General features: G+C 42.8%; 1 protein-coding gene and 1 long non-coding RNA gene across 2 annotated transcripts in view; one reads left to right on the forward strand and one right to left on the reverse strand.

Moving 5' to 3' along the window:
* Positions 1-27,308, reverse strand: part of LOC134219303 (uncharacterized) — a 621,614-nt gene that overhangs the window by 313,022 nt on the left and 281,284 nt on the right. The gene's annotated exons all lie outside the window — the stretch shown is intronic.
* LOC134227070 (uncharacterized) lies at positions 10,848-11,560 on the forward strand. Its single transcript, XR_009983604.1, has 3 exons — positions 10,848-11,053; positions 11,116-11,183; positions 11,245-11,560. It is a non-coding gene; the product is annotated as an uncharacterized LOC134227070 (long non-coding RNA).

The following is a 27,308-nucleotide window of genomic DNA, read 5'->3' on the forward strand; positions in this document are numbered from 1 at the left end:
CAGGCTTTCGAGCCTCCTGAAAGGAGGCTTTCGAGCCTCTTGAAAGAAGGCTTCCGAACATCCTGAAAGAAGGTTTCCGAGCCTCTTGAAAGGAGGCTTCGGAGCCTCTTGAAAAGAGGCTTCCGAACCTCTTGAAAGGAGGTTTCCGAGCCTCTTGAAAGGAGGCTTCCGAGCCTCTTGAAAGGAGGCTTCCGAGCCTCTTGAAAGGAGGCTTCCGAGCCTCTTGAAAGGAGGCTTCCGAGCCTCTTGAAAGGAGGCTTCCGAGCCTCTTGAAAGGAGGCTTCCGAGCCTCTTGAAAGGAGGCTTCCGAGCCTCTTGAAAGGAGGCTTCTGAGCCTCTTGAAAGGAGGCTTCCAGGCCTCTTGAAAGGAGGCTTCCTGAGCCTCTTGAAAGGAGGCTTCTGAGCCTCTTGAAAGGAGGCTTCTGAGCCTCTTGAAAGGAGGCTTCCGAGCCTCTTGAAAGGAGGCTTCTGAGCCTCTTGAAAGGAGGCTTCTGAGCCTCTTGAAAGGAGGCTTCTGAGCCTCTTGAAAGGAGGCTTCCAGGCCTCTTGAAAGGAGGCTTCCAGGCCTCTTGAAAGGAGGCTTCCTGAGCCTCTTGAAAGGAGGCTTCCAGGCCTCTTGAAAGGAGGCTTCCGAGCCTCTTGAAGGAGGCTCTGAGCCTCTTGAAAGGAGGCTTCTGAGCCTCTTGAAAGGAGGCTTCCAGGCCTCTTGAAAGGAGGCTTCCGAGCCTCTTGAAAGGAGGCTTCCAGGCCTCTTGAAAGGAGGCCTGAGCTCTTGAAAGGAGGCTTCTGAGCCTCTTGAAAGGAGGCTTCCGAGCCTCTTGAAAGGAGGCTTCCTGAGCCTCTTGAAAGGAGGCTTCCTGAGCCTCTTGAAAGGAGGCTCTGAGCCTCTTGAAAGGAGGCTTCCGAGTCTCTTGAAAGGAGGCTTCCGGGCCTCTTGAAAGGAGGCTTCCTGAGCCTCTTGAAAGGAGGCTTGAGCCTCTTGAAAGGAGGCTTCCAGGCCTCTTGAAAGGAGGCTTGAGGCCTCTTGAAAGGAGGCTTCTGAGCCTCTTGAAAGGAGGCTTCCGAGCCTCTTGAAAGGAGGCTTCCGAGCCTCTTGAAAGGAGGCTGAGGCCTCCTGAAAGGAGGCTTTGAGCCTCTTGAAAGAAGGCTTCCAGAACCTCCTGAAAGGAGGCCTGAGCCTCTTGAAAGGAGGCTTCCGAGCCTCTTGAAAGGAGGCTTCCGAGCCTCTTGAAAGGAGGCTTGAGCCTCTTGAAAGGAGGCTTCTGAGCCTCTTGAAAGGAGGCTTCCAGGCCTCTTGAAAGGAGGCTTCCAGAGCCTCTTGAAAGGAGGCTTCCTGAACCTTTCGAAAGGAGGCTTCCTGAGCCTCTTGAAAGGAGGCTTCCAGGCCTCTTGAAAGGAGGCTTCCAGGCCTCTTGAAAGGAGGCTTGAGGCCTCTTGAAAGGAGGCTTCCAGGCCTCTTGAAAGGAGGCTTCTGAGCCTCTTGAAAGGAGGCTTCCAGGCCTCTTGAAAGGAGGCTTGAGCCTCTTGAAAGGAGGCTTCTGAGCCTCTTGAAAGGAGGCTTCTGAGCCTCTTGAAAGGAGGCTTCCAGGCCTCTTGAAAGGAGGCTTCCAGGCCTCTTGAAAGGAGGCTTCTGAGCCTCTTGAAAGGAGGCTTCCGAGCCCCTTGAATGGAGGCTTCCGAGGCCTCTTGAAAGGAGGCTTCCGAGGCCTCTTGAAAGGAGGCTTCTGAGCCTCTTGAAAGGAGGCTTCCAGGCCTCTTGAAAGGAGGCTTCCTGAGCCTCTTGAAAGGAGGCTTCTGAGCCTCTTGAAAGGAGGCTTCCAGGCCTCTTGAAAGGAGGCTTCCTGAGCCTCTTGAAAGGAGGCTTCCAGCCTCTTGAAAGGAGGCTCTGAGCCTCTTGAAAGGAGGCTTCCGAGCCTCTTGAAAGGAGGCTTCGAGCCTCTTGAAAGGAGGCTTCTGAGCCTCTTGAAAGGAGGCTTCCAGAGCCTCTTGAAAGGAGGCTTGAGCCTCTTGAAAGGAGGCTTCTGAGCCTCTTGAAAGGAGGCTTCCAGGCCTCTTGAAAGGACGCTTCTGAGCCTCTTGAAAGAAGATTTCTGAGCCTCTTGAAAGGAGACTTGAGCCTCTTGAAAGGAGGCTTCTGAGGCCTCTTGAAAGGAGGCTTCCTGAGCCTCTTGAAAGGAGGCTTCCCAGCCTCTTGAAAGGAGGCTTGAGCCTCTTGAAAGGAGGCTTCCGAGCCTCTTGAAAGGAGGCTTCCAGGCCTCTTGAAAGGAGGCTTCCGGGCCTCTTGAAAGGAGGCTCTGAGCCTCTTGAAAGGAGGCTTCCAGGCCTCTTGAAAGGAGGCTTCCGAGCCTCTTGAAAGGAGGCTCTGAGCCTCTTGAAAGGAGGCCTGGAGCCTCTTGAAAGGAGGCTTCCGAGCCTCTTGAAAGCAGGCTTCCGAGTCTCTTGAAAGGAGGCTTCTGAGCCTCTTGAAAGGACGCTTTCGAGCCTCTTGAAAGGAGGCTTCCAAACCGCTTGAAAGGAGGCTTCCGAGCCTCTTGAAAGGAGGCTTCCGAGCCTCTTGAAAGGAGGCTTCCGAGCCTCTTGAAAGGAGGCTTGAGCCTCCTGAAAGGAGGCTTCGAGCCTCTTGAAAGAAGGCTTCTGAACCTCCTGAAAGGAGGCTTCCGAGCCTCTTGAAAGGAGGCTTCTGAGCCTCTTGAAAGGAGGCTTCCTGAGCCTCTTGAAAGGAGGCTTCCAGCCTCTTGAAAGGAGGCTTCCTGAGCCTCTTGAAAGGAGGCTTCCGAGCCTCTTGAAAGGAGGCTTCTGAGCCTCTTGAAAGGAGGCTTCCAGACCTTTCGAAAGGAGGCTTCCGGGCCTCTTGAAAGGAGGCTTCCTGAGCCTCTTGAAAGGAGGCTTCTGAGCCTCTTGAAAGGAGGCTTCTGAGCCTCTTGAAAGGAGGCTTCCAGGCCTCTTGAAAGGAGGCTTCCAGGCCTCTTGAAAGGAGGCTTCCTGAGCCTCTTGAAGGAGGCTTCCAGGCCTCTTGAAAGGAGGCTTCCTGAGCCTCTTGAAAGGAGGCTTGAGCCTCTTGAAAGGAGGCTTCTGAGCCTCTTGAAAGGAGGCTTCTGAGCGTCTTGAAAGGAGGCTTCTGAGCCTCTTGAAAGGAGGCCTGAGCCTCTTGAAAGGAGGCTTCTGAGCCTCTTGAAAGGAGGCTCTGAGCCTCTTGAAGGAGGCTTCGAGCCTCTTGAAAGGAGGCTTCCAGGCCTCTTGAAAGGAGGCTTCCAGGCCTCTTGAAAGGAGGCTTCCGAGCCTCTTGAAAGGAGGCTTCCTGAGCCTCTTGAAAGGAGGCTTCTGAGCCTCTTGAAAGGAGGCTCCTGAGCCTCTTGAAAGGAGGCTTCCAGGCCTCTTGAAAGGAGGCTTCCAGACCTTTCGAAAGGAGGCTTCCTGAGCCTCTTGAAAGGAGGCTTCGAGCCTCTTGAAAGGAGGCTTCTGAGCCTCTTGAAAGGAGGCTTGAGGCCTCTTGAAAGGAGGCTTCCAGGCCTCTTGAAAGGAGGCTTCCGAGCCTCTTGAAAGGAGGCTTCCAGGCCTCTTGAAAGGAGGCTTCCGAGCCTCTTGAAAGGAGGCTTCTGAGCCTCTTGAAAGGAGGCTTCCAGGCCTCTTGAAAGGAGGCTTCTGAGCCTCTTGAAAGGAGGCTTCTGGGCCTCTTGAAAGGAGGCTTGAGCCTCTTGAAAGGTTGCTTCCAGGCGTCTTGAAAGGAGGCTTCCGGGCCTCTTGAAAGGAGGCTTCCAGAGCCTCTTGAAAGGAGGTTTCTGAGCCTCATAAAAGGAGGTTTCGAGCCTCTTGAAAGGAGACTTCCGAGCCTCTTGAAAGGAGCCTTCCAGGCCTCTTGAAAGGAGGCTTGAGCCTCTTGAAAGGAGGCTTCCGAGCCTCTTGAAGGGGGGCTTCCAGCCTCTTGAAAGGAGGCTTCTGAGCCTCTTGAAAGGAGGCTTCCTGAGCCTCTTGAAAGGAGGCTCTGAGCCTCTTGAAAGGAGGCTTCCTGAGCCTCTTGAAAGGAGGCTTCCAGCCTCTTGAAAGGAGGCTTCTGAGCCTCTTAAAGGAGGCTTCCGAGCCTCTTGAAAGGAGGCTTCCGAGCCTCTTGAAAGGAGGCTTCCGAGCCTCTTGAAAGGAGGCTTCCGAGCCTCTTGAAAGGAGGCTTCCGAGCCTCTTGAAAGGAGACTTCCAAGCCTCTTGAAAGGAGACTTCCAAGCCTCTTGAAAGGAGGCTTCCAAGCCTCTTGAAAGGAGGCTTCCAAGCCTCTTGAAAGGAGGCTTCCGAGCCTCTTGAAAGGAGGCTTCCGAGCCTCTTGAAAGGAGACTTCCGAGCCTCTTGAGAGGAGGCTTCCGAGCCTCTTGAAAGGAGGCTTCCGAGCCTCTGGAAAGGAGGCTTCCAAGCCTCTTGAAAGGAGGCTTCCGAGCCTCTTGAAAGGAGGCTTCCGAGCCTCTTGAAAGGAGGCTTCCGAGCCTCTTGAAAGGAGGCTTGAGCCTCTTGAAAGGAGGCTTCCGAGCCTCTTGAAAGGAGGCTTCTGAGCCTCTTGAAAGGAGGCTTGAGCCTCTTGAAGGAGGCTTCTGAGCCTCTTGAAAGGAGGCTTCTGAGCCTCTTGAAAGGAGGCTTCTGAGCCTCTTGAAAGGAGGCTTCTGAGCCTCTTGAAAGGAGGCTTGAGCCTCTTGAAAGGAGGCTTCTGAGCCTCTTGAAAGGAGGCTTCCTGGCCTCTTGAAAGGAGGCTTCCTGAGCCTCTTGAAAGGAGGCCCGAGCCTCTTGAAAGAAGGCTTCCGAGCCTCTTGGAAGGAGGCTTCCGAGCCTCTTGAAAGGAGACTTCCAAGCCTCTTGAAAGGAGACTTCCAAGCCTCTTGAAAGGAGGCTTCCGAGCCTCTTGAAAGGAGACTTCCGAGCCTCTTGAAAGGAGACTTCCGAGCCTCTTGAAAGGAGGCTTCCGAGCCTCTTGAAAGGAGGCTTCCGAGCCTCTTGAAAGGAGGCTTCCGAGCCTCTTGAAAGGAGGCTTCCGAACATCTTTAAAGGTGGCTTCCGAGCCTCTTGAAAGGTGGCTTCCAAGCCTCTTTAAAGGGGGCTTCCATGCCTCTTGAAAGGAGGGTTCCGAGCCTCTTGACAGGAGGCTTCGGAGCCTCTTGAAAGGAGGCTTCCGAGCCTCTTGGAAGGAGGCTTCCGAGCCTCTTGGAAGGAGGCTTCCGAGCCTCTTGAAGGGGGGCTTCCCGAGCCTCTTGAAGGGGGCTTCCGAGCCTCTTGAAAGGAGGCTTCCCGAGCCTCTTGAAAGGAGGCTTCCCGAGCCTCTTGAAAGGAGGCTTCCCGAGCCTCTTGAAAGGAGGCTCTGAGCCTCTTGAAAGGAGACTTCAAGCCTCTTGAAAGGAGGCTTCCAGAGCCTCTTGAAAGGAGGCTTTCGAGGCCTCTTGAAAGGAGGCTTCCTGAGCCTCTTGAAAGGAGGCTTCCTGAGCCTCTTGAAAGGAGGCTGGAGCCTCTTGAAAGGAGGCTTCCAGCCTCTTGAAAGGAGGCCTGAGCTGCTTGAAAGGAGGCTTCCAGCCTCTTGAAAGGAGGCTCTGAGCCTCTGGAAAGGAGGCTTCCAAGCCTCTTGAAAGGAGGCTTCCTGAGCCTCTTGAAAGGAGGCTTCCAGCCTCTTGAAGGAGACTTCCGAGCCTCTTGAAAGGAGGCTTTACGAACCTCTTGGAAGGAGGCTTCCGAGCCTCTTGAAAGTAGACTTCAAAGCCTTTTGAAAGGAGACTTCTGAGCCTCTTGACAGGAGGCTTCTGAGCCTCTTGAAAGGAGGCTTCTGAGCCTCTTGAAAGGAGGCTTCCTGAGTCTCTTGAAAGGAGGCTTCTGAGCCTCTTGAAAGGAGGCTTCCAGCCTCTTGAAAGGTGGCTTCCTGAGCCTCTTGTAAGGAGGCTTCCTGGCCTCTTGAAAGGAGGCTTCCTGAGCCTCTTGAAAGGAGACTTCCGAGCCTCTTGAAAGGAGGCTTCCTGAGCCTCTTTGAAAGGAGGCTTCCTGAGCCTCTTGAAAGGAGGCTTCCGAACCTCTTGAACGGAGGCTTTGAGCCTCTTGACAGGAGGCTTCCGAGCCTCTTGAAAGGAGGCTTCTGAGCCTCTTGAAAGGAGGCTTCCGAGCCTCTTGAAAGGAGGCTTCCGAGCCTCTTGAAAGGAGGCTTCCGAGCCTCTTGAAAGGAGGCTTCCGAGCCTCTTGAAAGGAGACTTCCGAGCCTCTTGAAAGGAGGCTTCCGAGTCTCTTGAAAGGAGGCTTCCGAGCCTCTTGAAAGGAGGCATCCATGCCTCTTGAAAATAAGTTTCCGCGCCTCTTGTAAGGAAACTTCCAAACCTTTTGAAAAAAGGCTTCCGAGCGTCTTTAAATGAGACTTCCGAGCCTCTTGAAATGAGACATTTGAGCCTCTTGAAAGAAAGCATACGAGCCTCTTGAAAAGAAGTTTCTGAGCCTCTTGATAGAAGACTTCCAAATCATTTGAAAGGAGGCTTACGACTTGCATTAAAGGAGGCTTTCGACACGCGTAGAAGGCGATTTCAAGCCTCTTGCAACGAAGCAACTGCGCTTTTCGGAAAAAAGGGAAGCCTCTCGAATGAATATTTCCGAACATTTGAATTTGAGATTTAAGTTCAGAGGTATATTCTTAGTATATTATTCGACATTTTGTTTCGAACAGATAGATTGCATTTGAAGTTTTTTTTTTCAGATCTTTCATCCAACAGCTCTTCATACAATATAACATATACATATACAATTATCAAAACATTATCGATAATTGACCTTTCCCGTCAAGAATTGTATCTCGTTTTATTTTCTCAGAGGCGTCAAAGGCGTCTTAGAGGCGTCAAAAAATATGGGTTCTCTGTGGAAGTTTACCTTAAATAAAATAAAGAATCGATAATAAATTTTTTTATCGGGAAAGGTAATTTTTTGTCAAAATTGTAATACATCCACCATTACGCATTTTTGTCCAAGGTACTCCCTGGAGTCAGCGAAGGTACCCCCAGGGGGGTACATGTAACCCAGGTTGAGAACCGCTGGTGTAGAAGAAAGCGAAGCAGAAGCCATCTGAAAAAGCATTGTGTTGTTTCTGGAAACAGACTGAAAAGGTTCCAACGATGCCTTCCCACTGTCTCATATTTCTTCCTGTGATTGTTGTAGAGATGCAGAGGTCAGCAGGAAAATTCATTTGATTCTGTTTAAATTTTACTTAATGTGCAGTGAGGAACTGCAATTTATTGTAGAATATTTTTCCTATTAGAAAGCATTTGCTGCCTGATTTTTGTCCACTTTCTCCTACATGAGTTTCTCAAATAAAATTTCTGAACAGTCTGCTGAAATCTAGCCATTAATAATCAGTACCTTGTTGCCTTCGGCACAACATCCATCTATATAAATACAAAACATAAACCAGTTCGATGCCCCCGGAATGAATACATAAGCCAACTAATCAGGACTAATCAGGATCCCATGCCGGCAGATGTAACTAACTACCATTGTCGGTCCTTTTTTTCGACCATTGAAGTGGCCAGTTGGTGGCGCTTCATCATATTGTGCGGCAAGAAAATCACTTCCCAAACGAGGGGGTGACATGTGTTTTTGATGAACAACATCTTGTTCGAGATTGACCACAGCCAACACGGGCAGACACACCCCATTGGCTACTGGAGCTGGGAGGAGCTAGAATGGGCTGTCGTGCTTCGGGATGTTGTAATAAAGCAATGATGTTATGCTTGCCTTACTTTGTCTTGCGGAATTTTGCTGTTTGTCCATGAGTGATGCAATAACTTACTGCGGGTTGTATTCCCTTTGGGGGCTTCGTTAAGAATCGATTGTATCTTTTCCCGATTAATCTTCGAGCAATATATTGTTATACGGGTATTTGTGTCCAATTAGGAAAATGGCTATCATTCTGTATTGGAATTTTTAAGATGATGTGTCGTCAAAATAGCCAATACTTCAAGGTACTTCTTCCAAGGGACAATTTTAATTACAACATTGCAGCCCCAAAATGGAAATGGAACCTATACTATAGAGTAGTTAAAATAAAATAAATGTTTGTGGATTCTAGTTTTTATATTTTTATCAGCAAATCGAACAATCCGAAGGTAAGAGAGAAAAAGGCTGGAGAGACAAAAAAGCCAATCTATATAACTCTCTAATCAAACCATTAGGTATCTAATTTTAGTGTTTAATGTTGATTCTGCTTGAATTTGACTCATTTGATTTTTATTATATTTTAGCTTATCTCTAACCATTTTTTTTTTCATTTTGCATGGCAGACAATTCGTGAATTATATTTTTTTAAATAATGTGAATAAAAAAACGTAACTTTAATTTATGGTTTTTACCTAGGAAACCCGTTCAATATACTTCAAGTCATTTAGTCCTCCTGAGCTAATGTTATTCAATGGGAAAAATAATCAAGCCTAGAAATACGTTGGCCAGATAGATTCAATTCCCATTCAGCACCTCACTCACATTCACTCTTCATTCATTATCTCCCCTCTTAAGCAATTCATTGTCCGAAGATACATGACCACCATCACTCACCGAAGATTCTGAAGCGTATCATTAACTTCCACACAAGTAATCCAATTCATTTAATCGATGCTCTTTCGGCTAAACTGATTCGTAGCCCCGCGCCCAGATAGGGGCTTGCTGTTACGCTACGCACTGAATGTTTTTGGCAGCTCGATAGCCGCCCACTTGCCATCGGTAGTCGCCACACGCAAAGTCACGTGTGGCATCAATTAATGGGCTAATCATTTTTCTTCCTGTCTGCTATCGTCTGTAGAATTTGGTATTGGTGCCGATTTACATGCAGGAGTTCTATTTTAGTCACAAACTCAGAATGATTTTTTTGACTGGAATTTCAACCAAACAATATTTTGATGAAAACGATGATAAAAGCGGGTCGAAGAATTACTATCGTAAATAATGCTTGAGAAGTTTTAATCACCTTTTCAATTAAGTAAAACTCATGTAGAAAGAAACTTTATTTTAAATTGCATTGTTGTTTGAAAGTTGGTTCATTCTTACTATTTCATTACATTTGTCTAAACATGTTTGAATATTTAAAATATCTGGGTTTCAATGCTGAATTGCCATCCGATCAATTGACCATTTTTTCTAATACAATTTTCGTCCATCCTTGGAACATTATCACCAAAGCCAGACGGTGAGGAACTAATACTCTCGGAAAGTTGGCGCAGTAGGTGGAAATGATCTTCAGGAAAATATTTTAACTTCAGGTTTGCACCGGAAAGCAGTTTCACCGTAATGTAAAAATTATTCAAGTGTAATGAGTCCTACAGGGCTTGACGGCGCTCACCTGCTTCGCCACATACAGAGCAATTGTTGAAGTTATGGAGCACCACCAACCGGGACAATCACAGGCGAAAGCACTCGTAAAAGAGGTCGTTCAATGGGACTATTTTTCCGGTCGAGAAGCGCGGGATGATGTAAATAATAATCATAACTGTCAGCGGCAGTGCTTCACAGCGACACAGCATGGGTCGTTCGTAACACATTCGCCCTTATTCCGTTGCGACTGGTGATGCTGGGCAGGAGAGCGAGACCTGGCAACGGCGTTGATGGGAATCAGTTAATTAAGAGTAACTTTTACACTTCACGGGTTGGAATAACTCTTCGAGTGGGTAACAGGAGAAATTAAAAGTGGGCCCACTTCAGAATTATATCCTGAGGTTACACCAGAAGCTTGTTGAGTTAAGTTAAACGGGGTGGGATGGGTGTTGTCTCGCACATGGAGCAGAGAGCATATTAAGCTGAATTGCTATTTCAGTATAGGTAACAACATGCTGAATGCCGAATTAATAAGAATGCATATTTAATCCTAGGTTCACGTACCGATAGTGAAATTTTGAAATTTTCGTACACAAAATGCGAGGAATGTCTGAAATAGCTTGCAATATTGAAACTTCCAACATAATCCTTATCTATCCTCGGCAATATTTGGAGCGCCATCACTTTTTCGAATGCATGGCATCTTTAAAAAATTTAGAAAGAGATATCTGCTGACTTGCGACAACTGGCGAGCATCATGCTTATGTACAATGCTCTTGAAGTTCTGTGCAAAGATATCATAAATCGTATACCAAAGAATACAGACATGACCATGCGTGGACCATATTGTTACGCTCCGTGTCATCCTGGAGCATGTCAACGAATCCAAAAATAAGGGTAAATGACCCACTAGTGGAGGAACTATGCTCGTTCCACCACTGTTTGTACGCTTGCACAGAAACTATAGTTTATTCCGCTTACCTAAATGGTGTATTCGAAAGCTCATCTTTTATATTTTGATTAAAAAGTAATCGGAAGCTCTTGTCATTATTACCTAAAATGAATCCTCCAATTATTGGTGCAATGTTCCAATAGTTGCGATATTTTCTAACTCGTGCTCCTATATTTGAGAATCCCATTGTTTTCATAAGGGACTCGCAACTATTGGTACAAAAGCAGATAATGAATTAAAGTATTTTAGTGATATTTAACCGATTTCTAAGGAAATCCAAAACAGTTTTCATCTCTTTCACGTAATGACAGGTCAACTAATTGATACACTGCGTTAGGAACACCCACGACTATCGGATCAATTACCCTATAACGGAGCTTTTACCCCATCCGGATAGTCGCTGAGGTTGTAGCATTCAGTAATTTTGTATATAGTTTGTAAATAGTTTTTGTAAATAAATTAGATTGTAAGTATACAAATCTTTCAATCGCCAATAAACTTAAATATAATGTTCCCTTGACATAGGCAAGCGAGCATTAATCAAGCAGCCAAGCTTTCCAAGGTCGAGGCCATTTGTTTCCTGGATAAGGTGGGAAAGGGATAGCAGCGCGACTATCTGGTCAAGTTATCAATCGTGCCGATAAAGCCACGATTGTACACAAAGGGGTCGGGAAATGACGTACTTCCGGTTGTGTCCGAGTCCCGCCTTCCTTAATCTGAGGATTCACAGACTCGATCATTTCGTCCGTGATTCTCCAAGGAGTTGGAAGTACGCGTTTGTTGTTAGTGTTTCGTTTGTCACAAGTAGGATAATTTAAAGTGGCGTTAAATATAGTTAATTAATAAATTACCTGTTCGTTCTTTAGTTGCTGTAGGCAAATCAAGTGTGCGTGTTATTCGTGTGCGGTTGTAGTAATTAAAGTGCAACAATCAGGTAACAATGTGCTCTAGATGTGCGAAACGGTGCTTGTGCTCATTATGTGTTGTTCTGCCAGATTGGCTTTATATTTCACCCGCAGCGAATTCCGCGCACCCAAGCGCGCGCTTCATCCCCTACGGACGAAAGATTCCTGGCAGTCGCCAACCGGCCAGAAGCGGACGATCCGTAACTATATCGGTCCGAGGAGGCCGGGGGACCTCTAAGTGGACGGAATCCACCAGCCTGTCAAGCTACCGGCAATTCAAGTGACCCCGTCGGCAAACCGCCATCGCGATTCACCAACACGCTTCATTGAGAAGCAATCGCCAAGCGTTGCCCTGGCAGAGGAGCATCGACCTCGCCCAACGGTCATCGACTGTAAGCCCCATCGATACGGTGTGTCTCCCATCTTTTTTTGTACGGAGTGCGGCGTCCAAGGAGGGCGCCGCGGAGGAATTTGTTGTCCAGTCGTAGACTGAAGGATGTGCCGCTAAAGCCATCGCGCTGTTTTCCTTTGTCGTGAGCTGCTACCCCGCCGACAAGTAATTGGGTCCGTCATCACGGACCGTGCACATGCGTGCGTGAGCTAATTTGCCACCACCTACCAGTTAAGGTTCAAATGTCATACATCAAATCGACTTCTTTTTCTTGCTGTTCGCTTCTTTTTTTTTGCGGAGAGCCTACTCATTCGCTCAGATCTGATTTTGTACAAAGTACACAAACATTTCAAAAGGTATCAAACTCTATATATTTCCACAAAATATTAACGTCCTTTTCAATACCTGTATAGCGCACAGATTATAGTCATACGCATAAACAATCTCAAACATGCATCTGAGATTGATTTGTTGTGCATCTTTCTTCTAATTACACAATTTCCTACATGCATTTTACATGAATGTAAAATTATGATGCAGTTGACTACCTTCTCAAATGTTCGTCCAGATTCAATGGATTGTTTACATGACCATATGATCGGTCTTCTCTCTGTGTACATGAAAAGTGATGCCGTTTTAGCATTACATTATTATTTTACCATTACATTACATTATCAACACTTGAATTATGAAAAAATAAATAACCTGCGTTGCTTATGAATGCTTGCGTTTTTACAGTTCTAGCTCACATCAAATATTTAGTGTCAATATATAGCATGAAAAGCATCATTTTTATAGGTTATTGCTTGATGTTTACGTACATATCGAGAAAACAACCATAACATATAGAACAAATCAACACGCAACACTGAACGATGATTTTCGAGTATCTGCAAAGTATAAGAGAGCGTGAGAGTAAATCGACGGTTTACCCTCCTGGAATATATTTTTCTACTTTGCAATATTTTCTGCAAAAGGCAGTTTTTTCAAATAATATTACGAAATTCATCCAAATGAAGCATCCCACGGATGTATTGAAGTCACCACTATATGTTGATGTAGTTTTAAAACAAGAGTGCTTCCCCGATTCAGCTGAGGAATGCATTTTCTCCTCAGTGGGCGGATTTTTTCCTGGGGGTGGTACAAGCACGTGGCTGTTTTCTTGTCATTGACTGGATTACGGTAATTTGGGCCTTAACAGGAGCGCAGAATGTGAAGGAGATGCGCGAAACTTAGTTGTGGCGTCGCGTAGTAGCGCAGAACGCACAGAGCACACACGAATAGAGTAGAAGCTAGGGAAGAGTAAACCGCACACAGCTAGGGAATAGTATGAACGAACACCAACACAAATAGAAGCATATGCGACTGTCCCCCAATAAATATGTGTCCCTATTAGAAGTAAGGAAATAAATGTTCATTAATGTTTTCCATGTCGCTTAATAAACAGTCTTTCCCTAGCAAATTTGTTAATTAATTGTATTTTTCGTCACAACGCGTCATTATAGTTGCGAGTCCCGTCCTCCGTGTTTCTTTGCGAGTTTGACTGGGTATGTTGTATGCTTCCAATTCGTTGTAGAAGAGCAGGCGAGCGGAGAGAGTCTGCCGATGATGATAGGCACACTCACGCTTAGAGTGTATTAGGTGTGGTGGGCTCTCACCGTCTCTCTGAGTGGCTTCGTGGCTGTAAGGCATGCTGCGATAATTAGGGTGATACCGTTTGGCAAGAATTAGCTCGTAGCCAGTTGGAACGATCCGTAAATCCTATCTGGGAAATAAATGGACTCGCCCTTTGGGAGTCTCATCCGGGCAAATTAACTTGGGCCGTGGTCTCCTTAATGGAGTGGCGCTTAAGCCACGTGCTTTTAAGGACGGATCGCTCCTTGCCGGCTACAAGGTATTAGGCAAGGATGTACTCTATCTACGTTACTGTTTCTCATCGCAATTGGCTTGCTCAGGTGGGTGCACTTGGTCGTGAAACAAACTATGGTTTATTGTAACCATGAAGCATCTTAACGACTTCGACTGGACCGATGATGTTGTCCTACTGGCATATGCAGAATAGGCCATCCAGCTTATTCTGAAGCTGAACACTACTCTCCAGCAGCTGTCACCATCACATTGTCAACAAGACCAAATCATTGGATGTCTCCGGTAGCTGGGAACGTAGTTTTATCCACTGCTTTTCCTATCGAAAGTTTCAAATATCTTTGCAGACATTTACTCTCGGACGGTGCAATGAAGAAGGGTTGGACTGCTTTTCCTGCCGAAAATGATACCAGTAGTCCTCTACGGACACGAGATCTGGACGATGCTCGTGGAGGACCAACGCGCACTTGGAGTTTTCGAAAGTGCTGCGTACCATCTATGGTGGGGTGCAGATGGTGTACGGTACGTGGTACGTAGCCAGAATGTCGGACAGTAACCCGGTGAAAATGGTTCTCGACAACGATCCGACGGGGACAAGAAAGCGAGGTGCGCAGCGGGCAAGGTGGATCGATCAGGTGGAAGATGACTTGCGGACCCTCCGTAGACTGCGTGATTGGCGACGTGTAGCCATGAACCGAGCCGAATGGAGATGACTCTTATATACCGCACAAGCCACTTCGGCCTTAGTCTGAATAAATAATAAATAATGGAAAGATTAGTAATCGCTCTCAAATTCAAATATTCAACATCAACGTGAAATTTGTGTAGCTAAAAAGTATACCATTTATAATCCGGAGGTTTTAGAGGTTTTTATTTAGAATTTTCACTAGAATCAAGGGGAATAGTTATACTTTCAAGTACATGCAAACTCTCCCCATCGCAACCTCCCCCCCTTTTATGGTTCTGAAAACTAGGTGGCCCAAAAGTGCAATTTTAGGCAATTATATAATTGGTCAATTATATAACAACTCCTACCGACTTGGATGATGCCGTTGATACTACAACGTTGCATATCGTGGAAGCTTTTGAAGAAGCTTGCCCCTTGCGTTCTGTGAAAACCTCAAGAGGAACCCGTGGTGGAATTCTGATTTGGCTAAGCTCAGGAAGCAGTGTAGAAGGAGTTGGAACAGATGCCATTCAGCAGCAGCAGCATACCATTCAGCATTCTTTCAAGTTGGCTCGCAAAGCTTACAAAAAGGCTCTACGATCTGCTGAACGACTCGGCTGGAAAAGCCTTTGTGCAAATGTTTCTAATTTGAGTGAAGCCAGTCGATTGAATAAAATTCTTGCGAGATCCAAGGATTTCCAAGTTGGCGAAATTCGCAAGTCAAATGGCGACTACACTTCTGATGAAGAATCGTTAGTGCACTTTGACTACGCACTTCCCTGGATGTGTCGATATAACATCTGAGCGATTCCAAGCAACAGCATCAAAATTTAAGAAAATTTTTAATTACTGATTTTCTATTGAGTTGAAACTTTGCACAGTTTTTCAATTTCATCTAAATCGTCATTTTTCGATATCAAATCTTCATATTGAGTCACGACTAACTTTTCAAAAGGGTGTATGTGAAAATGGTTCAAAAATATTTAAAAAGCTGCACAGCAAAAACGGAATGTTCGATTGTTATGATTTTTTCAGCAAAGTTAAACAACACAAAGGAGATTCTTAAGAAAATGTGCACACAAACAAAAAAAATTTTTTGCCTTTAAAAATATCATTTTTGTCACAAAAACTCAAATATCTCAAAACCCTATCTTTTTTCGAACGTAATTTTTTTAGGGAAAACGGTCCATTATATTAGCTATCTACCATAAAAATTTGGTGATGGTAAACTAATAAACAAAAAAGTTATGACATTTCAAACATTTCACAATTTTCACATATAGCAAACAAAAAAAAATTTCCGTGTATTTTTTTTTTCAAGAATCGCAGTTTGATGCTGATTTTATTGTTAAGGGCCTTGCGTGAGTTAAACAAGTTGTTTGTATGATATTCCATATTTATGTATTCATCGATATTATGTATATTATATGTATAAATATTATATGTATAAATAAAAATGAATTAATATTATCCTAAGTATTAAATTAAATGTGGCAGTTACACAATGTTGTTATAGAAACTCTAAGAGTTTTGGGTTTGAATTTTGGTATGGGTTATGATATCATGAGAACAGTTTATTAATACTTATTTTTATTTATTTTTATTCAAATTTTTAAAATATCGAACACTTTTGAATTATTATCAGCACAGTTTGAGTATAGTTTTGCTTTAATTTTATTTTCCGACAATGGAATGAAACAGTGAAATTTTTGGGTTCCTTGGATCGTTTTCGCGTTATTAAATTGCTCGCTGAGCTCTGAAGCCTTTATTTCGTACTCTTCAGTAGTAGTAAAACAAAATGATAATTTGGTTAAATCTTTTTCTTTTCTACGATTTGCCCAATCAAAAAGTTCTTTCGCAGTTTTAATTGGATGCTCACGTTCTTTGGCTAAACTTGCTCTTGTGGCCATGCGCTTTATTGTTCCTCCAATAGCATCACAAGGACCTTTGCCATGTGATGTAGCAAAAAAATGTCATTCTGCATCAATTCCGTACATTGATTTAAATTGACATAGGCTCGAAAAATTCTTACGATTTTTGTACTGCGACGCTGCTCCATCAGACATGAAATATATCTTTTTGACTTCTTTATGCTTATCAACGCGTAAAAAGTTAATCATTTTTTCAATGAACAAGTTTACGGATACTGAATCGTGTCTTAAATCTTCGGAAATTATAATAAAACTTAAGTGTTCAATTTGCGTACTTGCGTACCATAAAAAAAATAACGAATGGATGAATTGTAGCTTGTTGTACGTTCCAGTGATGGGACTGCACTTCATCTTGCAATACAAAGCTGTAATTTTCAGAAAAATCACAAATGACTAAAAATTCACCATTTTGTAATGTATTTTTCGTATTTTTTAAAAAGCTGGATTGTTCTGTTTTAATGAAAACGTGAGGGATTAAACTTTCTAATTTCAAGCAAAAATATGACACAAACTCATCTACAGGTTTTACAATAGTTTCTATGTCACACCTATCCGTGGTCACCCATTGCTCAAATGATAACTGATCAATATATTTTTCTTCAAACTCAGCGAATAAAGTATTTTCCAATGATGAAGAATCTGGACAATCCGAACAAGATCGTAGATAGCAATTTGATGTTGTATTTTCACACAAAAGACTACCAGTTAACATTTTAATATCCTTTGTTAAATTGATTCTTTTCAAACTATGTAAAATAAGATTAATATTCTCATGGGTTGTGCACACACACATTATGTGTTCCTGAATTGGAAAGAAGCTTACATTGCCTTGGCCGAAGGCTTGCAAATGAGGAAAACCTATTTTAATATTATCGTGAATTTCCTTGAAGCGTGTGTACGCTTCTTTCAAAGTCGTCATCATTAATCGTTTTTGGATTGCTTAACGCTTTCCATCTTTTTTTACTGATACATAATCTTTTTGACCAGCCATAGCTCGACTTACTTCATCATCTTCAAAATATTGAACTACTATTTCTTTTGTCTCATCTGTTAATGCAGTACTAGACCTAGTATTTTTGGTTGAAAGACAGTTATTCTTCAATTGTTTTGCCTCTTTTACTGTACACTGGATTTTGTTTTTACGCGATTTACATTTTCTCAATTTTTCACTCATCCTAAATGTTTAACGTATATTAATTATCATGTGATTTTTCTTTGATTTATTCTGGATTTTTTGAAACATGTTGCGAAGAGTTTGGTGGTAAATTGAAGTCACACGATCAAAAATACGAGCGAAAAAAAATCGTGTAAAAACAAAATCCTGTGTATTTCTATTGGTTTTGAACTCATCAATGGCATCCTGAATAGACCACGAACTTGGCAGCATCGACAGAATCAATAATTTTTCTTTCCTTGTCGTGGCTGCATTCTAGAACCTTTCCTTCATATTTATAATTACCTCATCGTAGTCTGTATTTTCCACATCATCAGGTCCTAATTTGAAGAGGTTTCTTCGTACAGCTTCGTTTATTTCACGGTATTTTTTCTCCGAGTAATAAACGTAGTCCATCTTACTCCATTTAATCGGAGTCACTTTTATCCCAGCTATGCCCTCGTTAAAGCGTTCGATGTTGACCTTTTGGATACACTCATCTTCCGATTGATTTGTTGAAACAGATTTCGCTGATGGTACGGTGGCAAGGCTCTCAGCACTTAATACTTCTGGCAATTCCTCAGTTGCTGTCGTTTTCGAACTTCCTGCGCTCTGCTCAACCGATGATATACAGATTGCTCTTTTGTCAACGTTTAGACGGCAGGACGTGCAAATGCGTAAATTTGTATTCAATGTGGACATTGGAGCATAACCAGTCGCTTTCAGTTTATCTATGGTGCTTTCGGTGAGATTTCGTAACCTCTTTTTCCATCAAACGGCCTACAACAGTTGAGAAAGCGGCTACTCATGTTGTTCGTAATATTTCAATAAACAAAATCACTTTTAAGTTTTTACTGACTAGTTTGGTGTCATTTGTTGACTGAAGAAAAAATTACTAAGATCTTTAACAACCTTAGTAGTAGTAATTTTTTGCTTTTTCGTGAGCATTGTCATGGTATGTACCTATCATGCATTTGTTGTTGTTGAAGATACCCGTTTCCTCCCGATCATAAAGTCTATTCTCTAAGAGGTATATTTTTTGCAGGTAAACTATAGACGTACACGTGTATATAAATCTTTGATTTTTTACTGTGCACATTTTCTTAAGAATCACCATTTAGTTGTCTAACTTTGCTGAAAAAATCATAACAATCGAACATTCCGTTTTTGCTGTGCAGCTTTTTAAATATTTTTGAACCATTTTCACATACACCCTTTTGAAAAGTTAGTCGTTACTCAATATGAAGATTTGATATCGAAAAATGACGATTTAGATGAAATTGAAAAACTGTGCAGAGTTTCAAATATTTTCGAAATGGTCGCTCAGGATCGACTGACATGCCCCCGTGGAATGCCTCATCTTCGGATGATCCTGATGTCTTTTCATGTAGCTATGGGTTTTGGGCTCAAGCACGTAGAATCATAACTACTGATTCGATTCAATGGGCACTTAACAGTTTTGCTCCCTACAAATCTCCAGGGGAGGATGGGATTTATCCCGTTCTACTTCAGAGAGGTTTTGAGCATATCAAACATGTTTTAAAAAGCTTTTAGTATGCAGTTTTGCTACTGGGTATATTCCCATATCCTGGCGGGATGTCATTGTAAAGTTTATCCCAAAAGGAGGACGTGCTTCGTATGAAGAAGCGAAGAGTTTTAGACCCATCAGTCTGACCTCATTTCTACTGAAATGCTTAGAACGTATTATCGATCATCACATTCGTGATGACTGTTTGGCAAACATGCCTCTTCATGTTAATCGACATGCTTACCAATCTGGAAAGTCCACCGTGGCTCTTCTACACAAGGTTGTCTACGTCATCGAGAAAGCATTTGCTCAAAAGCAATCATGCTTGGGTGCGTTCTTAGATATTGAGAGTGCTTTTGACAACGTGTCTTTCGATGCAATTTTGGGAGCCTCACGTTGTCATGGACTACCTAATATAATAATCAAATGGATTTACCAGATGCTTAAAAACCGACATCTCTACTCGACACTACGTCAAGCAGCGATTAGGAAATTGAGTGTCTGTGGCTGCCCCCAAAGGGGAGTATTATCTCCACTTTTGTGGAACCTCGTTGCAGATACGCTATTGAGATTACTCAATAATGGCGGTTTTCCTACCTATGGATTTGCCGACGACTACACACTAACTTTTGCTTTCTCGAGCCCGGCAAAATTGGGCACCGCTGTAGCTCAGTAAATTTCAAAACTGAATTTCGGCAGAAAATTTCGTTTATTACTGTTTCTCAGCAAAATATTTGCTGTATCTCAGCAACTGAAACGTCACTTTTACTGAGATCTCAGCAAAAATCATGATTGCTGAAATTCGGCGGTGCCCACCTCAGGAAAATGAACAAAAATGCTGAGATCTCGGCGAAAAAATTAAGTGTGTATTTAATATTGACAGTCGGTTTGTGTATTACTACTCTATTCGACCTGATGCAAAACGCTCTTCAAACAGTTGAAAGTTGGTGTCGCCAATATGGCCTTTCGGTTAATCCGAATAAAACATCTATTATACTTTTCACGGAAAAACGTAACCGTAATGGTATTCACCCGTTACATGTGAAATCAATGTAACGGACCAGGTAAAGTATGTGGGACTAATTCTTGATTCCAAGCTCTCCTGGACACCTAAAATTGAGTTTAGAGTCAAAAAGGCGTGTATGGCTTTCAACCAATGCTGACGAACTTTTGGTAAAACTTTGGGTCTTAAACCCAAATATCTTTTTCTTATTGGCATTACATCCCCACACTGGGACAGAGCCGCCTCGCAGCTTAATGTTCATTAAGCACCTCCACAGTTATTACCTGCAAGGTTTCTAAGCTAAGCTACCAATTTTGCATTCGTATATCATGAGGCTAACACGATGATGCTTTATGCCCAGGGAAGTCGAGGGAATTTCCAACCCGAAAATCGTCTAGACCGGCACCGCGAATCGAACCCAGCCACCCTCAGCATGGTCTTGCTTTGTAGCCGCGCGTCTTACCGCACGACTAAGGAGGGCCCCAACCCAAATATATCAAATGGATTTACACAACAGTTGTACGACCAATTTTGGCTTATGGATGTCTTGTGTGGTGGCAAAAGGGGGAAGTGAGGACAATTCAGTCTAAATTAGACCATCTTCAAAGGATGTGCCTAATGGCAATGACTGGTGCGTTCTCTTCGACTCCCACGACTGCTCTCGAAGTTCTCTTCGACGTGGTCCCACTACACATACATCTCAAACAAGAAGCACTTTCTTGTACTTACCGATTTCGATGGGTTCTCGGTTTCATGGAAGAGAATCCTGTAAACCGCAGTTCTACACACACTTCGTTGTTACAACTCATGGTTGATTGGGACAGAACTGTCCTCGCTCCAAGTGATCTCACATTCGCTGGTAGTTTTCCTTATAGGACATTTTCAACACATTTCCCCTCGCGGGATGAGTGGATATCTGGCTATTTGGAGAAAAGTATGTCGGACAGCATTGTTTGTTACACTGACGACTCCCTCTTTTAAGGTAGAGCCGGTGCAGGTGTCTACTCGCGTGAGCTAAGATTGGAACAGTCCCACTCACTGGGTAGACACTGCACTGTTAGTAATATACTTCTGTTCAGATAGCCAAGCAGCTATACTGTTTAGCTAATCTGTCTAAACAGAATATCAGTGTTTTAGTCAAGGCCTTGACAGGTCACTGCCGACTAAACTATCACATGGCAAATATTCAACGTGTTGAATCTTTTGTCTGTGATGGTTGTGAATCCGATTATGGAACTTCTTATAATCTGATATGTAACTGCCCAGTTTATGCGCAACTGCGTTTCCAAATATTTTGTAAACACTTACTAAGTGAAATTGACTATAGAAACCTGAACCTTCAAAGTATTCTGTTGTTCATAACCCGTTGTGGTAAGGAGCTATGAGCTTTTGTACGTGTTGTATACGTTGTATGCCCTCTTCAAGGGTCCCTTTCCCAAACTTCCCATTTTTCTCCCATCCATATTCCTTTCCTTTTTGTTCACTTCCTTTTCCGTCAGGTGCGTGATGAGAAAGGCTGTGAAGGCGATGGCACAAATCTCCCAAATTGAGGTGAACGTGCCCCTGGAGCCGACGTTCTGATACTTGATATACTTTCATGTACATGCAAACTCTCCCCATCGCACCCTCCCCCATTCTATGGTTCTGAAAACTAGGTGGCCCAAAAGTGCAATTTTAGGCAATTATAGAACTGGTCATATTTCATGATTTAATGATTCGTTTATCAGACGGAACAACAGGGCTCTTCAATAAAATTCGCTTGTATGAGATTTGTGCAAATAATGTAACAAGAACTACCATAAGGCCTCCAATACCTCTGGAAGATTGTGGTAAAGTTGCTCTAAATAAATGAAATTTTATTTGAACCTACATTAATCCAACATGTCCATATAAGTCCCTAGAGCCTTTGCGAATGCTTCAGCAGTCAAATAAGTCCAACGCAGATGTTCTAGGATTTCCAAATTGTATGAAAGTTGAGTACATCAATCCGATAGCAACCCACCGTGTCCATATAAGTCCTTAGAGCCCTTGTGAATGCTTCATTATTCAAAAAAGTCCTGATAAGGCAGATCACAATACTGGAGCCGTAATCGGTCGCTGGTTCAAGTTCAAATAGATTGTGTTTTTTACTCCCAGAGAGGGTGGTAGGCCCGTAGAGAGATATACTGACGGTAGAAGGACGCTCCATGATGGAGTTGTGTTGCTTGATAGTGCAGCACAAAGTGGGAAGTAAACTCCTTCTAAAGCTAAATATCACCACGAAACCGATAGCGAACAAGTACCGAGAGGGAAAGTTGAAAAGCACAAAGGATAGAGAGTCAAAAAGTACGTGAAAGTGGCTAGGACTCAAGCCCGTTGAACTCGATTATCCGAGCGGAGACATTTACCTGCAGGGCCGGCCTTCCGCAGGCCGGTGCCACAGGGCACTTGTCTCTCCCGTGCACGAGGACACTGTGATCCATTATGAAACAGCTTTTGCGTTTCCGTCCCCGGAGACGCGCAGGTCTACAGTAGCGACGCTCAGTTCCGAAGGCCTGTGCCGCAAGGTGGGCACTGCACTTGGTGTGCAGTCGGCGCGGGATGGATTCCCACGAGTACGATACGTTGCCGTTACCTCCCCTGTGACGCCGCGGATCGTCGATCGGCAGTGAAAGAATAGAGGTACCTCCAGGACCCGTCTTGAAACACGGACCAAGAAGTCTATCTTGCGGGCGAGCCAATGGTCGTGTCTCCTTGCCCGAGCAGCACAAGCCAGACAAAAATGGTTACCACAACTTGATGGTGACTTAATCTGGTCACATATGAGTTGCAGTAACCAATGTAGAACATGTGTGCTGCTAGGGTGAGCACCAAAGACGCAAAAAACACAACTTGCCAGTACTCTGGTTCTGCGGGATGACGAGCGCGGCTCTCCGCTTGTCCCTCCATCCCCGGGTGATGTACCCGACATGTGGCGCCGGTTGGTTGCGTTCGCGTACACCGCCGGCACCGTGCCACAACATACCGCGACTTAAGGCCTTAAGGCTCTATAAACTGTAATCAATCCGATAATGACAATGATTTTATTCAAATCCATTACCAATGCAGAGGGTTCCTCGGTTTCTTGTAGCAATGAGTGTTGGACTAATTTTTCTCCCCTAATCCTAAATTGACTATGAGGACGTGGCCGGCATCGTTATTGGTCTTGAATAATTGAAACTGCAAATCATGTACAGTGAGAATGGTTTTCTAATCCCAGGAAAGCTATTCATTTGGTGAGCTGTGCAAATTTGTTGTTTCTCGGCCACTCACAACTAGCAACTACAATGTGTACGCAGCACTTTCCTTTCAAAAACTCCAAGGTTCGTTGGTCCTCTACGATCATCGTTCAGGTATCGTGTCCGTAGAGGACTGTTGTGCAATTGCACACATCGAGTTTCAGACATAGCTAGTAATTAATTTCCACCTAGGGTGGCTAATATCTGAAATACAGGTAATAAACTTTGATTGGAAGATCTGTAGTTAAGGACTGTTTAGCTTGTCGTTGATATTTTGTTAATACTATAAAGTGTCCATTATGGTGTTATGATGTCCCTTGAAGCTTACCCAACGTAAAACAATGCTTCTTCAGACCATCGAGGTCACAACACAAATATAGTTTGGATATAGTTGGTCTAAGCCATCGTTCTAGCCATAATAATATTTGGAAAAAGGACAGCACAGTAAATTTTGAACAACTATGCTGAAGAATGCTTCAGTTTATTTCTGGTTCATATACGACCCTTCCCTTCCTTCCGTATGGTTTGGGAAATCCCGAGGCGTGTCTAGAAGACCGCTGGAAAACGGATTGTGGATTGGAAAATCGCTAAGCGTGTCTAGAAGACCGCTGGAAAATCAATAGTGGTTCGGAAAATCGTCAAGCGTGTCTGGAAAACGGTTGGAAAATGGTTTGTGGTTTGGAATACCACAAGGCGTGTCTGAGAGTTGAAAAAAGTTGACCATCTAAAATTAGTTTCAAATTTATAGAACTGGGTGGTTTTAGTGTTGAACTAGTTCCAAAGAAATCTGAAAAATATGAAGAACTATAGTATGTAATTAAGTAGTTTGGAAGGCAAAATATATTATGTTGAAGTGGCGGTTGTCAAGAAGTTTAACATCAATATGTTGAAGGCTAGTTCGATGGTGTTACTAATTACGAGGCTGGATGGAATAAGATAGTTAAATTATTCCCTAGTAGCACAACTCACGCTGATTTAGTTGCAGCAACTAAAAGTTTGATTGCATTTTAGTTACTGTAACTGCTCTAGAGCAGGCCTGGCCAACCTTTTCAAGCCACGGGCCAATTTTCAAATTGGCCACTTGCTGGCGGGCCAGGAAATATTCGGTACATATTTTTTACATTTTCAAAATAATCAAAGTAAAATACATTTTATTCAGAATGGGATTTAGTTTTACAGAATGGCTCATTTTTTTTAAGGAAAAACTAAATACAATATAATTGCGTTTAAACAATCTTTTTTGTGATTGCTTATTTTCTTTTTCTTTTAAAGTACCGTGACCTGCCCTAATTCCGCGCATCGCCTAATACCGTGGTTTTCATAAAAAAATAGAACCTGGCTATCATGGACATCACATTATTTGGTGAAATATTCAAACATAATAAGTTTGAACATTTCACCAAATAATATGATGTCTATGATAGCCAGGTTCTGATTTTTAATGAAAACCACGGTATTAGGCGATGCGCGGAATTAGGGCAGGTCACGGTAACAGTAAGTAACACAATCGGTGATCGAATTTCGCAAGCAGATTATGAAGATCAGCAATTACTTTTTACTGCTTTCATTCTTGATAAAAGCTGTTCACACAGATATGTACTTCCGGAGAGAGAAAATATCTTTATGAAATTTAAATTTGAGCTCGTTGTTGCATTCGAGGTCAATTATCTCCATTTGAAACATTCCAGGTGCATTTTCATCAGGAAAAGGTATTGAGGAACGGTGTTCTCAAACATTAGCGAAGAGGCTTGTAAGTAATGTCGAAAGGCTTCGAGTTTACCAGCATGTTCAACAAATTTGCAGAAATTGTTATCTATCGGATAAGGGAAGATTAGTATAAGTTTTCAACAATAAATTGTGCCAAATTGTTTCAATTTTATTTCTTGCTTAATGCATTACTTGCAGCTTAATGTTCAAGTCATTGAGATGTTTAGTGACATGTACTATAAAGGCCAAGCCATTCAGGATCATGCAGCTTGGGCATTGGTTTAACTTTGTCTTGTAAAAATAATGTGATTTTCTTCGCTCTTAAGCAAGGTATCATGGTTTAATCAACGAACTAACACAACGAATCTCCGTATTCTGCTTTCATTTCCGTCCACATAATTCTGAATTAGTGGTGGTTAAGTTTCTACGCGTGGGTAAAGTTGATTTTCTTAATAACGAGCGACGCTACATCACGAATATTTATTGTTTTTGTACTAGATCCTTTTTGATGAAAAATGCAAAAATGATTAACTATTGATAAAAAAAAACAAATTGCTTTAATTTCCAAGTGTCACAACGCCAGTGTTCTTTCCTATCATTGCCGGAGCTCCATCAGTTGTTAGGCCTTCAGTTTTCAAAAATGAATTCAAGGTCGTTCATACAGGTCTTAACAGCTTTCCCCAGGTCGATACCGGTAGTTGTTTCCTTCATTGGGATCAAGACTTCTAATTCCTTTGTGATAAATATGAAGATGATCATAAACTCCCCTTATTAAGACAGCTATATGTATGTACCTTGTTTTTAACATTAAGTATTTTCATCGATTGCGAGCAGGTACAATCAGAAGCAGGTGGCTTTTTCACGCAACGTAGTTTTCTAATCTTCTGTAAGAACTGTAACTCTTCATCGTGCTTTACGACAAACTAATGCTACTGAAGCCGTCAGCCGATTTCCTAACAAGCTCTCCGTCCTGGAAAGGTTTCATCCGTAATGCCAAAATTGTATTAACAGCAAAACTAGCCTGTGCTGCATTGTTCGACTCCGTTCTTGCACAGATTTTATCTTTTAATCAGTAATAACTTACAGTATTTATTAATAAATAATGAGAAGGAGCTTCTCATGACAGATAGAAAAGTTTTCGGGTCGGTTATGAAGCGTTTTTTCTCACACGCCGCGGGCCACAAAAAATGAAGCCACGGGCCGCATCCGGCCCGCGGGCCGTACGTTGGGCAGCCCTGCTCTAGAGCATGTGTGTTTCTCTGGTTGCTGCAATCTATAATGTTTCTTGACAGATCAATATCTAGGTACCAATTTAGTTTAACATTTAATCTATACAATCTTTTGACTTTCACGATGTTGAGACAGGTTTATTTTGGAGTTCAGTTGCGTCGTATGCCTGAGGATATTTTTGCCCTTTTTATGAGAGAGAAGGGAATGTGGGGTTTGAGTAAGTTACCATCAGCGAGTGATTATACATTAACGCCTCACCCGAGCAAAGATGAATAACTTATTGATAACAAACTTTATTATCCAGTTATATTGATAACTAGAATTGTTATCATTTTGGTTAAATTACCAGTCATCATAACAAACATGTTAACCAAATTTATTTCAAAATAGCAAACCGGCGATCAAATAGGACGAATACAGTTCCTCGTCCTTTTATTGAATACTTTCAGTTGTTAGCAAAAAAATAAATATATAAATACAAGGCAATCGTTCCCGACCTTGCTCAGGTAAGTTTTTCTCACTAACTGTGAATCATTAGGTTGCTAGCAACAACTTTGTAATTTCGCAGTGAAACGTTCCATGTTTTCATATACATATTTAAACAATGCTGGTCCCTGGAAGAATTAATCCATGAAAAAAGGTTGCTATTTGGAGAATATCCTTTTGCTAGTTAAATCGAGACAACAGAAACCTCAACTCATTATCACTTATGTACAGTCGAACCTCCAGGAGTCGATGTTCTATGACTCGATATCGACTCATGGAAGCATTTTTTTCCATATCAAAAATTGTTTTACGGGTTACTGTGATGAAATGATTTTCTTTTCCATATCTCGATATTTCCATGAGTCGACCGTCTCTTAACTATGAACTCATGACTCATGATTGTAGATAACGATCTTGGGTTTGTATTTTGCGTTTAAACCTAGGTTCTAACTGTTAATAGTTAAGAATTTTGCGGCGCCGCACTCTAGATCGACTTCATTGGCAGTCTAATGTTGCATGAAGAAGAAGAAACAGAAAAGATGATATTGTAAAAAATTGCATGGGGAAGCATACGAAGAAAATTTTGAAACTCTTTTTAAAAATTCTAGAAGCAATTTAAATAAAAACGGTTAGCAGTACGGGGTCGTAAATTTTTTATATAATAGATTCAGGTTAATAACCACTTCATTTCGATTTAAAATTTTATTTAGTGATATTGCACTTTATACACAGTATAAGAAATTTTCGACCACTCACTGTTAACCGTTTTTAATTAAATTGCTTTTAGAGTTTTTAAAAAGAGTTTCAAAATTTTCTTCGTGTGCTTCCCCGTACATTTTTTTTTCGAATATCATCTTTATGCTTCTTCTTCTTCATGCAACGTTTGTTCGCCAATTGCGAGCATGATTGTTTTATCCAAATCTCACCAGATCGTT

The sequence above is a fragment of the Armigeres subalbatus genome, chromosome 3 (assembly GCF_024139115.2).
Source record: "Armigeres subalbatus isolate Guangzhou_Male chromosome 3, GZ_Asu_2, whole genome shotgun sequence".
Taxonomy (NCBI): domain Eukaryota; kingdom Metazoa; phylum Arthropoda; class Insecta; order Diptera; family Culicidae; genus Armigeres; species Armigeres subalbatus.